This window comes from Pinus tabuliformis, chromosome 7 (genome assembly GCF_031772625.1).
Source record: "Pinus tabuliformis cultivar Carrire ecotype Pingquan chromosome 7, CPIR1, whole genome shotgun sequence".
Lineage (NCBI taxonomy): Eukaryota > Viridiplantae > Streptophyta > Pinopsida > Pinales > Pinaceae > Pinus > Pinus tabuliformis.
Window position 1 is genome coordinate 802,139,279 of NC_142293.1, and position 12,311 is coordinate 802,151,589.

Below are 12,311 nucleotides of genomic sequence, written 5' to 3' on the forward strand. Positions count from 1 at the left end.
AGCTCAGGGCAGTCGTGGCTGGAGTGTTTGTCTTTACAAACAGATATGTTTCAGTTAGTTTTTTTATTTTCATTTAAATTTCTAGGAATTGTGTCTCAGCCCACTGTTAGTTTTTCTTACATTCTTTTTATTTTTAGTTTTATATAAATTTTACTTTTAGAATTACAAGTCAAGAAAGGTCAGTTATCCAGAAATAACCAAATGTAACTACTAGCAGTTTGATAACTGCCCAGTGATCTTTACAAAAGAAAAAAAGAAAACAACTATTGTAATTTCTTTTTGTGGACCATCATAGAATTGAATGAAGAGAAGCACAAAAATTTTCTTAAAAGCAAATACATCTGAATACATATACATTACAGCTTAAATGTTTTCTACAAATTCATTTCTTTTCCATAACATAATGATGACAGACAGTGACCAGTAAACACAGAAGCAAGAAAAGCATCCAGACAAGTTCAACAAGATGACAAAACGGGTTTGCAGAAGAAACTAGAAGATCATTATCGAAGGAATAAGCGAACATTCACAGGTACCAACAAAATTCAAATCCTTTTTCGTTTCTATATAATGATAAACAAAATCATTGTATATATATATATATATATATATATAGATATATATATATATATATATATATATATATATATATATATATATATATATATATATATATATATATATATATATATATATTAGTATTGAATATCAACAATCCAACAAATACAGTCACCAAGCACAGGCATCGCTGAAAACAGGGTTCCTCCATTAACAGTGCCAAACACAAACACCGTGAGGTCACCATAGGGTCATTACCATTACAATCATAAGTTAAATAGCGGAGACATAAATACACAGCGAGGCTACAACCACAGAAGGGCCAAGATACAGTAAGGTCAAAGCCAAACCCTCAAACTATAAACCCATAGAATACCACGAACAACAAAACCCCTCAAACAGAGAAAATGGACAATATCAAGGAGCGACCCTACCTAGTTCAGGCATAGGAGTCAGGGTGCGAGGTCAATAAACAAGAGCTCAGTTGCACACCTGCATGGCCAACAAAACAAACCATTAGAGCCAGCAGAACGAGACCAAAAAATTACAGGCTTGAAAGCAAGGGAAGGGGATTCCAGAAGAACCTACTCGAGTGATCCAGGTGGATATTGGTGGCCACCTACCAAGTCCACCTGGACCCCCACCATTGTCTTTCTCAGCATTTTTAGTTTCCTTAATTGTAGCACAAATTACTATTTTTAGCATTTTTTCGGGTCCTGAACTTCTGGAGCCGTTTTGAGGCCCTAAACGACGTTTTTTGGGGAATCCAAGGGCAACATGGGTCCATGGATAGTGCTCGGATAGATCTTTTTAATGAGCTATTGTACGCGTCAAACGGAGATCATATGCCAAAGTTACGACCCCGGGAAGTTGATGTACCAACTTACCCCCAAACGGGGCCCATAGTTTGGCGTTTCATCTCCTAGGGTTAGGTTTTGGAATGTTAAGGGTTTTCCATTGTTTCTCAACAATAAATAGGCCTTCGAGCCTCATTGTAACACAGTTCAGAGGCATGTAGCCACCACATCTCTTCTCAGAGATAAGCTACCATCGCCCTAGCTGGTTTATTTCCATTTCTGATTGTAAGCATATTTCAGTATTTTTCGTTAATGAAATGAAGTATTATTTCCACTGCATCTTTGTGTATATGGTTATCTATGTAATTTGTTGCGTTCCTGTTTAAATCCGGATCAGTGGTATCAGAGCGGTCTGCTTTTTCTCTGTTTTTCTTTGCATGTCCCCAACAAGGTCGGGATATAAGGAGTTAGGGCTTGAACTGGTTGAACCTTTGCAAGACCAGCCTCGCAAATCTCGACGGCCTCCCATGGCGGACGAGAAGAAAGACGAGGGGGCAGGAGATCCCATCAAAATCTTGCTCGAAGAAGCCCTCGAGCGACAACGGAATGCGATGATGGACAGCTTTTCCCAGATCCTTCAGCGGCTACCCAGAAGCAACGCATCGACTTCCAGCAGCTACTCTGGAAACGCCACACCCTTTAAGGTACAAGTTAGTTTTGAAATCCCCATATTCGAGGGTCAGATAGACGTAGATGCCGTAGATAAATGGTTAAATCTGCTAGAGGGTTATTTTTTTGTTCATGAATTTTCGAGTCGGGAAAAGATTGTTTTTGCTCTTCTCAAAGCAGCCCCCACGTCAAGGACTGGTGGGAAACCTACTGCGAGCAGAAGGATGAAAGTATTGGCTCACTATTTTCAGCCGCACCCACCTGGGATTCGTTCCGGGATGCCATCAAGGAGTAGTACTACCCTGTCGGAAGCTATGAGGATGAATACATAAAGTGGACCACGCTACGGCAAGGAAGGGACAAAGACGTGCCGGAGTTCACCAATCTTTTCCATACCCTTCGCACAAAGTTGGGTATCAAGGATTTGGAGCAACATTTGATACTCAAATACCGTGGTTGCCTGCACAAGTACATCCAGGAAGAAATACAATTCCTAAACATCCCCTCGCTCGGCGCAGCATACCGATATGTCGTCAAGGTCGAGCAGAAGTTTAAACAAAAGAAGCGAGACTTTGGATCTGCGAATCCAAAGCAGGGGAAAGGTGCCCCTAAACCACAGAACAAAGGACAAAGCCAAGGCGGGACAGCCCAAGACAACCAGCCGAAGCCGCAAGCAAAGAACAGCGCCGCGAAGCCGAGAAAGGACACTGGAAAATGGTGTGAGTTCCATAAGAGCTCCACTCACAACACAAGTGAGTGTCGGGCCAAGCAGCCACTGGTGGCTGAGCTAAAGGTTTCAGAATCAGATGCATGTTCCGACTTTGAGTCAGAACCCGATAAGGGGTATGAAAAAGGGAAGCAAATCATTGATGCGGATCCCAGTGCCACTGTTGCTACCGCAAAGATCCAGAAAAATGAACCCGAAGATCCAGAGGAGGAGGAGTGTCTCTTCCACTCCCAGATGTGGGTAAAGGGCTCCCTGATACAGTTCATTGTTGATAGCGGGAGTCAAAAGAACCTCATTTCGGTAGAGGTCGTGAAGCGGTTGGGCTTACCGACCACAGCACATCCACAACCATACACCATTGGGTGGCTTCACCAAGGACGAGATCTTCGCGTAAGCCAGCAGTGTCGCCTTCCATACAACATCAAGCCCTTCACGAATGAGGTATTGTGTGACATTTCTCCCCTTGAAGTTTGTGATGTATTACTAGGACAACCATACTTGTGGAAGCAACATGCTGTGTATGAATCAAGGCCCCGTGCTGTTATTATTACATTGGGAAATAATTTGTTCAGGATACCAGAGGTAGCACCACCTGCCGCCATCTCTTTGATTACTGCAAAACAATGTAGTAAGATCATTTCCAAAACCAGGAAATTTGTTTTCCTGATGATACGCCCTCAAGGAAAGAAGAAGACAGTGGCCGTGGCCTCCAAACGGGGTCCCTCTGCACGACAACTACAGATGGACAAGGTTGTGGAGGAGTACGAGGACATATTCACCTCCCCGGCAGGGGTTCCTCTGCACTGTCAAGTCAAGCACTCCATCGATCTGACCCCAGGTGCGCCGCTACCCAATGGACCAATTTATCGGCGCTCCGTTTGGGAGAACGATGAAATCAAGAGGCAGATTCAGGAGCTCCTGCAGAAAGGTCACATCCGTCCGAGTTCATCGCCCTGTGGGAGCCCGATCGTGTTGGTACAGAAGAAGGATGGGACGTGGAGACTCTGTATTGACTATCGGGCGCTGAACAAGATCACTGTCCATAATAGGTACCTGATCCCGCGGATTGATGACCTCCTAGACCAACTAAAGGGGGCGAAATATTTCAACAAGATCGATCTGAAGTCAGGATATCACCAGGTACCAATCGAACCCTCTGATGTGTGGAAGACTACCTTCAAATCCAAGGAGGGCCTCTTCGAATGGTTGGTCATGCCTTTCGGATTGACGAATGCTCCTGCAACCTTTATGAGGCTAATGGATGACATCTTGTAGCCATTCACCAACTCCTTTGTAGTAGTATACTTGGATGATATTCTGATCTTCAGCCAGAGTTGGGAAGAGCACCTCCACCACATCCGACAAGTTCTCCAAACACTACAGCAACACAAGCTATGTGTCAATTTGGAGAAATGCACTTTTGGCATGACCCAGGTTCAGTATCTGGGATACATCATTAATGAACAGGGGGTACATGTCGATCCGGCCAAGATCCAAGTCATTCGGGATTGGCCCTCTCCAACCACTCTAACAGAGCTCCGCAGCTTTCTAGGTCTTGCCAACTTCTACCGCAGGTTTGTGTTGGGGTTTTCTCATATTTCTTGGCCCTTGAGTCAAGTCACCAAGGGCGGGGCGAAAGCAAAATTCTTTTGGTCTGAATCTCAACAGAAGGCATTCAGGGAATTGAAGGATCGCCTCTGCACAGCACCAGTGATCGCGTTACCAGATTTACAACAACCATTTGAGGTCGAGACAGATGCCTCTGACTATGCTATTGGGGCAGTCCTTACTCAACATGGACATCCAGTGGCATATCACAGTGAAACACTTTCAGACACAGTCCGGAAGTACCCCACTTATGATAAAGAGATGTATTCCATTGTACAGGCCTGCCGACAATGGAAGCATTACATTTTGGGGAAGGAAACAGTCATCCACACAGACCACCGACCTCTGCAGTTCATACAAACCCAAGGGAAATTGCAGAATGATCACCATCAGAAGTGGTCTACATACCTGCAACAGTTTCACTTGAATATCAAGTATAAAAAGGGTAGCACCAATAATGTTGCAGATTGCCTCAGTCGACCACCGATCATGGCGCTAACCACCGTGCTCAACTCTTGTGGGCACGAGACTGCCGATTGGCCACTTCCCTACAAAAGCGACCCAGAATTTGGCCACACATACCAGACACTCTTGGAGGGTCGGCATGTGGCAGATTTTCACCTCCAGGATGCCCTATTATGCCACCTCGGGCACCTTTGTGTTCCTTCAAGCGAGCGTGCCAAGATGATTTGGGAAGCACACTACAGTCGGGCTATTGGGTATTTCGGGGTCGAGAAAACAGTGGCAGTACTGCAAAATTATTTCTATTGGCCGAATCTTCGACAGGATGTTGGGAAGTACATTCGATCATGTACTGCCTGTGCCATTGCCAAACCGACCATTAAAAGCACGGCCTCTATACCCCGTTGCCTACCCCTAGTCGACCTTGGGAATCCATCTCCATGGATTACATGTCAGGCCTTCCTTCCACTAAGCATGGAAATGACTGTGTTTTTGTGGTCGTCGACAGGTTCTCGAAGATGGCCATTATGATGGCCTGCAAGAAGAATATCACAGCAGAAGCCACTACTAAACTCTTCTTTGAACGAGTGTGGGTACACTTTGGGATCCCACAGTCTATCATCTCAGATCGGGACAGTCGGTTTCTCAGCACATTTTGGTCCAGTCTCTGGTCAATGCTGGACACCAAACTCACGAAGTCCACAACCTTCCATCCTCAAACTGATGGCCAAACAGAGGTTGTCAACAGGATGATTGTGCACATTCTGTGCATGTATAACTCAAAGCATCCACGCACATGGGACGAGAGCCTCCCCTATGTTCAGCATAGCTACAACCGAGCTCTTCACAGCTCCACTGGCCATAGCCCTTTTCAGGTGGGTTTGGGATTCCAGCCATTATGCCCCATTGATGTGGCCATGCCCCTTGCAGCTACTCACATGAATTCAGCTCATGTCCAGTCCGAAACAGATAAGGCCACCAGCTTCATTGAGCGCATCCAACATATTCGCCAGCAGGTCCATGATATTCTTGAGAAATCAAATGCCAAGTACAAGCAGCGACATGATCAACACCGGGTGCCACACAAGTTTCAGGTGGGCGACAAAGTCTGGTTGCATTTGCAAAAGGAACGCCTTACTGGAGCCTATCGGAAATTGAGACCACTCCGATATGGTCCTTACACCATAACTAAGGCTATGGGAGACAATGCATTTGAGCTTAGCATTCCCCCATTCCTTGGCCTGCACCCAGTGTTCAATGTGGACCGCCTTCGGCCATACTTTCCACCATTGCTAGACACATCCGACATTGCAGAACAACTCAAACCCACAGAATTAAATCCAGATTGCATGGAACAAGCTGCAACTGATCGGATCATGGACACACAGATCAAGAACACTCGCCAACAGAATATCCAACTATATCGAGTTGTCAAAGCAGGCCAACTCCTTCAGCAGGGAAAGTGGCTCACCAGGGAAAGGGTTCAGCAGAAGTTTCCTCATCTCATGGAGGAGCTCAACGCAATGGGGACCATTGCTTCCTAAGGGGGGAGGAATGATCCAGGTGGATATTGGTGGCCACCTGCCAAGTCCACCTGGACCCCCACCATTGTCTTTCTCAGCATTTTCAGTTTCCTTAATTGTAGCACAATTTACTATTTTTAGCAGTTTTTCGGGTCCTGAACTTCCGGAGCCGTTTTGAGGCCCTAAACGACGTTTTTTGGGGAATCCAAGGGCAACATGGGTCCATGGAATGGACCGATGTTGCTCGTTCCAACAATGATAGTGCTCGGATAGATCTTTCTAATGAGCTATTGTACGCGTCAAACGGAGATCATATGCCAAAGTTACGACCCCGGGAAGTTGATGTACCAACTTACCCCCAAACGGGGCCCATAGTTTGGCGTTTCATCTCCTAGGGTTAGGTTTTGGAATGTTAAGGGTTTTCCATTGTTTCTCAACAATAAATAGGTTCGAGCCTCATTGTAACACAGTTCAGAGGCATGTAGCCACCACATCTCTTCTCAGAGATAAGCTACCATCGCCCTAGCTGGTTTATTTCCATTTCTGATTGTAAGCATATTTCAGTATTTTCCATTAATGAAATGAAGTATTATTTCCGCTGCATCTTTGTGTATATGGTTATCTCTGTAATTTGTTGCGTTCCTGTTTAAATCCGGATCATCGAGAGAGCCGAGCCCATGCGAACCAAAGGAGAAGCCACAGACTAAGGTTACGGCTGCAGAGTGCTCGTTGCCCACAAGGAGCAAGAACCGTCAATGATGGAGGAAAACGAGGCAGGAAATACTAGCATGGAGAGAGGACTTACCTCTGGATAATCGCCAAACGAGGGCTGAGAGCCGAGCCATTCAGCAACCGCAACCTGTGACAAAAATCAAGCGAACAATCAAACAATGGAGCAAGTGCATTGAGAACAACAATGAATAACAAAAGCCTACAACTGAAAAACATAACCAGAGCCGAGCAAAACTGAAACCAGAGACTGGAGCCTTGAAAACGAGCACTGAACAGGAAGCATTGACAGCATACACAGGTGGAAACACTCATAGAAATTCATGCCCAGAGTCAGTGAAACGAAACCCCTATAAAGCAACCAAAGCTAGATCCCTTGTTTCGTGGAGCAGCAGAGTGAAGGAACCAGAGGCCTCACCTCACAAGCAGCATAATGAAACAATAGTGAAATGACCCAACTTAGGGTTTCGTGGGTATGATAAGAGGCGAGAAGGAATGAGCCTCAAGCCCAAGACACTTGTCCTCAAAACATTAAAACCATAGTACAATGCCATAAAGTCAACCAACTACACAATTAACAATAAACAAATCAACAGTCAATTATTCATACGAAAGTGTAAATGGATGGTCCCATCAGATCGAACCATATTGTACAATGAAATCCTTTTCCTATAAAATTGTCAATGTTAGGAGAGAAAAAAGTTAAGGAAGGGTAAGCTACAATTATCGAGATTGAAGGTATATACTGAATGATCCAGTTGGCTCTAGAAATGCTCAGAATTCAGAAGTGGCTTAGAAAAACCTCAAAAATCAAAGTTCTTGAATTTCTCCCAAACTAGAACTAGATCGTAGTGCTCATCATCTTGATTCAAATGACGTGAATGACACTAAAATCCAAGTTTGTATGCTCAAGATATTTGTTGTCAAAGTTTTGGTCAAACTAGACGAGTGGTAGCCACTAACAAGGCAACAATTTGGCATTTACTGGCGCACAGATTCTAGCTGCAAGAATGGGTGATTTTTTTGCCTCATTAATTTGTTTGATAAGCCCCAAAATTTGGTCAATTTTTTTAATAGTATTTGTTTATAAAAAAACAAGTACTAAAAAAAAGGGTCGAGTCGGGCCTAGGTGACCTGCCCGCCCCACCAATATATATATAATGGTGAACCATATTACAAAGGAGCTGGCAGGGATCGAACCCGCTCTACCGATCTGGCGAGCCCGTCCCATAGGTGGCCCCACTCCACACAATCACCGAATTCAAATTTAAATATGTGGCCTCCAATTAATACACTCCGCCAACAAATTTTTCCAAAAGATTGAAGTGAGCATGTATTGAACTCGTAACCCACGAGACCATAAGCACCATATACTTAACCTGTTAACCAACATGCCAACCCTTTGGCTTTGGTAAATTTTCCAATATACATGTATAAGAACTCATCTTTGCCATTCGACGAAGGGGGATCGAGAACGAGCGAAGGAGGATCACAAATTTCAATGCCGGAGGAACTTTGACACAGTGGTTGAGGCGGAACCAAGCCTGGCAAATTTTTCGAGACAAAATATTGCAGGAATATTCTTGATGCTTGAGGAATCTTTAGATTCCCTTGGAGGCTAATTTTTGACAGAGGCAGAATGATGTCGACTTTATAGTCATTTTTCTCAGAATTTCACAAGGAGCGCAATGGTGTGCTCAGAATTTTCATCCGAGTAGTGAATTTTTTTCCCATATCCAATAAAGAATCTTTGGGGGAATTTTCAAGATTCCCATGTGTCCAGATTTTGATGGTGTCGGAAAGGGGTCAAGTTTATAGTCTTTTGACACAATTTCGCGCCATGAATTCAACGGTGGTGTCTGTTTTTGCAGCTAATCTTTGAATTTTCAATCCATCCCTAAAAGGGGAGGTATATGATGCAGTGATGCCATGTTTTTCTTTTGATTGTTGAGATGTTGGTTTTTTTGTTGAGATACTTGTATGTCCCATCATGTGAGAATTTATTATCTTGTCATGCTGAAGGAGGTCCCATATGAGTGAGAGTTCTTGTAGGATAACATCTTGTGGAGAGAAATGTCACTCTAGTTGAGGGAGTTTATCCTTATAATGACAAAGAATATACCATGTACTCATCATCATTTTGCAGCATTTAATGAAGTAGCCTCCCCACTCTTGACACTTATCTTGGAGACGTAACCCACACTGGGTGAACTCTGTTATCAATGTGTGTGTCCCCTTTGATTTGATGGTCACCATTATGTTTCCTCTTCTTTAAACTATGCACATGTGGTCTTTCATACTATTTCACATGCCATTCTACTAGTCTCACAAAAGTAAAAGATCTTGGTTAATTTTGGTAGCTGAAGAGATCCATATCAAGTTTGGTATCAAAGCGGTCTTCTTGTTGATGTGAATTGTGAGTGTGAATGATTGAACATGCAGTTAGAAATAAAATCGAGAACAATAAATATCTCTACAAGGCCTTTTACAAGATGGCCAACATGGTAGATTTAATGTATGCAGATTATGAGGAGAAAATGGAAAGAGAGGAACAGTAGAAAGAAAGAGCAAGGGATGATGCTCCATCTACCCCCTCGAATGAAAATTCTTCTTCTTCATCATCTTCTCATCATTCAAATGAGGAGATCAATCAAATCCTTCAAGCAGAGAATGTTGAATTGAAGAGACTTCTATGAGAAGAAAAAGAGGAGAAGTAGAGACTGCAGTTTCATTTACGAGCCATAAAAGAGGTCTTGGAAATTTTGAAGTGCAACGAAGTCTTAGAGAAGCAACAATCACCTACTTCAAAACAAAAATTTGAGGTAAACATTGATCGTTCTTCAGTTTCATTTTCACATGACGTTATTTCTATTGGAATCCTTGAGTTAGCAATTTCAGGAACTGGCCTAAGACGTCTTACCAAGATGGGATACATTGAAGGAGAGTGCTCGAATTTAGTAGAAGCTTCCAAGACATTATCGAAGCCATCAGAGAAAGAGGATGATTGGAACATATCACAATCCCCCCATGACAGTGCACATTGCAGGGGAAGAGCTAAGGAAAGCTCTCATCGTCAAGATTACACCAAAGAGAGCCGAGAAAGGTACAAAAAGTCTAAGTAGTCTATAGTTCATTATGATTACAAGCATATTGTTAATGATGAACAGAAATCATGGCATAGAAAACCATGTAGTTTTTGTGGCTTGCATAACCACATGATTGTCGAGTGTTATAAGAGAATGGCAGCAGGAAAGAGGATGAGATGCAAAAGGCCTTCTCCACATCATGGAAGGAAGAAGGTTAAGCAGTTCTGGAGGAAGAAGACCTTTTTCAATCATTGCAACAGAGGTGGACATCAAAGAGACACATGTTGGAGGCTCCATCCAGAGTAGCATCTCAAGGACAAAGCACCCATGCAGGAACCAGTAGGAAAATTTGTTCAACAAGCGAATCAGCTCTAGGCCCGATGACTAATTCACTTTGATGAATGAGAGGTCGTTTTACTAGATATAGTAGCTTTTCATAGCCTCATTTTGTGAATCATGTGTTGCGATATAATTTTAAAAGTGATGATGTGATTTACTTCATTTGTTAAAGCCACGATGATGTTTTGTCCTTTTATTGATAACTAGGGCATTGGTTTCTATTATGATGTACACTTGACCAAAGAGTGTGTGTTGCAAACCCTTGGCAAGTATGGGGATGCTTGGATCATGATTAGGTCATGTAATTGAGCATGTAGTTTGAAAATATTTTACTACAAGTTTGTAGAGGATGCATGTATTGATTCATCACTTATGGCTCTAAAGAATAAGGGTTAAGGAGAAGGAAGTGTGGCGTGTCAGGACACTTGTTGTGCCGACAATGTAACACAATAGTTGCATATTATGTTCATGCTTTTGGAGGACCAAAAGCTCCTCGATGGGGAGGAATGATCCAATTGGCACCAGAAACACTTAGAATTCAAAAGTGCCTCACAAAATGCTCAAAAATAAAAGTTATCATATTTCACCCAAACTAGGACTAGATCGTAGTACACGTCGTCCTGATTCCAACGTCATGAATGGAACTCAAATCTGAGTTCATATGCTCAAGATATTCACAGCCAAAGTGTTGGTCAAAACTAGGCCCAATGGCAACCACTATCGAGGCAACAATTTGGCATTTACTAGCACATGGATTTCGGCCGCCGAAATGGGCGAATTTTTTGTGTCGTTAATTTATTTGCTAAACCATAAAATTAGGTCAATTTTTTTTTAATAGTATTTGTTTATAAAAAAAATTAATAAAAAAAATGTGGCAGGTCGGGCCTGGCAGACCCGCCCACCCCACCGGTCACTATATATATATATATATATATATATATATATATATATATATATTACATATTTATTGGCACACCATATTACAACGGGGCTGACGAGGATCGAACCTACCTAGCTAGCTCGCCCCACGAGCTGCCCCACTCCACACAATCACCTAATTCAAATTTAAATATGTGACCTCGAATTAATACGCTTCGCCAAAAAAAATCACCAAAAGAGTGAAGTGGGCAGGTATTGAACCTATAACCCACAAGACCACAAGCGCCCTATACTTAGCCTATTAACCAACATGTTGACCCTTTGGCTTTGGGAAATTCATTAATATACATGTATAAGAATTCCTCTTTGTCATTCGTTTAGGGGGGGACCAAGAATGAGCAAAGGTGGAGTACAAAGTTCAATGTGGCCGAAACCTTGACACAGTGGCCGAGGAGGAACCATTCTTGACACATTTTTTGAGATAGAATCTTGCAGGAATATTCTTGATGCTTGAGGAATCTTTAGATTCCCTTGAAGGTTGATTTTTTATAGAGGTGGAATGATGTCGACTTTATAGTCATTTTTCTCATAATTTCATAACAAGCGCAATGGTGTGCTTAGAATTTTCATTCGAGCAGCAGATTTTTTGCCCATCTCCAATAAGGAATATTTGAGGGAATCTCCCAAGGGTCCAGATTTTGATGGCGTTAGAAAGGGATCAAGTTTATAGTCGTTTGACATGATTTTGCACCATGAATTCAATAGTGGTGTCTATTTCTGTAGTTAAGTTTTACATTTGCTAAGATGATGATTTTTGTTTTTGAGACCCTTGTTACCATTATGTTGAAGGATACTTGTATGCTACATCATGTGAGAATTTATTATCTTTTCATGCTGAAGGAGGGCCCATATGAGTGAGAGTTCTTGTAGGAGA